Here is a 1,835-nt window from a genome sequence, read left to right on the forward strand (position 1 = left end):
TATCAGATACCACCCTTTATTAGCTTTGCAAACAAGTAGTAGTAAATGCTTTTTACTACTTTGTTTCTGAACACAGACGTAAAAATGTTACTTTTATACCAATCAGGCCAGGGATATAGGTCAGCAGCATAAGAACTTGCTTAGCAAGTGCAAGGTCCCGAGTTCAATCCCCAGTACCACACACACACACAAGATCACAGTACACCAGTCAAACAAAATGAATTTTCCCTGTTGGTAACGGTTTATTTTAGAACTCCAAATGGTAAGAGCACCACAGAGTGGGCAGATATTCAACTGTATTTACTTAAGTTACTGCTCCTTAATAAAGCATTTGTTTTTCAGGCATGCTTTTTATTTGGTAATTTGTTGTTTCCTTAATGCAGAAGTGTACTGATGTCTTTTGGATTCATTGGATTCACTCAAAAGAAAAACTTGATTTTCATCATGTCTGTCTTTGAGCAAAAGGGGAACTTGTCATTGAGGGATGAACATATATGTAACTGAAATTCAAAATGAAATGGTGAATTCTACAGGGATGACAGTTAAACATTAAGATATTTAGAGGGATCCCAAGTAATTTTCAGTAAAGGAATACATGAAAAAATGCTGTTTGTCTACAATAGGAAATATAAATTTGATGAGCTGTTAAAATGAGGACAGGCCAGTAGAAGAGGTTGTCTTGGCTAGTGAATAGCATGAAGAAACAAGCTTTGCCCTGGGTATGGGAGGGAAGTAGTGTGAGATAAGGCTGAAAAGTAGACTGGGAACAAATGATGTATTTTAGCAGATATAAGATGGGACTCAATGACAACAGACACCCATTGAAAATTTAGTACTGTTTCAGAAAAGCTGATTTGAGACCAGTGGGTAAGATGGACTGGAGCCAAAATGACCAGTAGCAACTCTAGTAGTTTTGCCGAAAGAGGCCTCATCTAAGCTGGTGGTAGTAAGGAATTTTTAGGAGTCTGCCTAGATTGAGCTCTAGAACAGATCAGGACAGATGCTGTTCCCTACCTAGAAGCTTTAGATATACTGTCAAAGACAGCCCACATGACAACCCTGCCAACTGGATTTCATTTTTAAGATGCAAAGAAAAACAAGCTCAGAGAAGTTAAACAATCCCCTAAATCAGGCAAATCAGGATTTATATTTAAATCTTCCTTGATGCCAAAGCCAATGCTTTGATTTGAAGTAGAGTACATGTAAATAAATAAAAGTGCAGAGTAGCAATAAAGACCTAATACAAGGTAGGTAACAAATTCATAGTGAATCTCATTAACCTTATTTTGTGACTCTGGCAGTGTTGGGAAGCTTGTTAGTACAAACTGATAAAAATGAGCAAGGGCTGGCCATTGACAAAAGAAAGGACAAGAGAGCTAAGACAGAAAGCAAACTAGCATATTGCTCAACAGGATAACCTATGAACCCTGAACAGAGTAAGGAACAAGTGAACACACAAAGGTGACAAACTGGAATACAGAAAAGGGCTCAGAAATCTTAGGTCGATGATACATTTCAGTAACAGCCAAAAAATAATCAGAAACGTACAAGAACTTCAGAGTTGGAAATAAGGTAGGTTCAAGGAATTATTAGACTTTGTGGTCAAGTTCCTAAGTGACCTAAGATAGGTAGAAATAAATGTTACTGTGGTTGTAAAAGACTGTAGACAAATGGAAACACCACTTGAGGAGCAAATAAACTATATTCATGCTTTTACTGAAAGACTTAAGTTCTGAGGGCTGGTCAGATAGCAGACTAAAGCACCTGCTTTGGCAGAACACAGCTGCCAGGGTTCCATGCCCTGCATGCTGTGCTGGCCTTGCCCCTGGGGCGTG

Source organism: Octodon degus, unplaced genomic scaffold (assembly GCF_000260255.1).
Source record: "Octodon degus isolate 3935 unplaced genomic scaffold, OctDeg1.0 scaffold00065, whole genome shotgun sequence".
NCBI lineage: Eukaryota > Metazoa > Chordata > Mammalia > Rodentia > Octodontidae > Octodon > Octodon degus.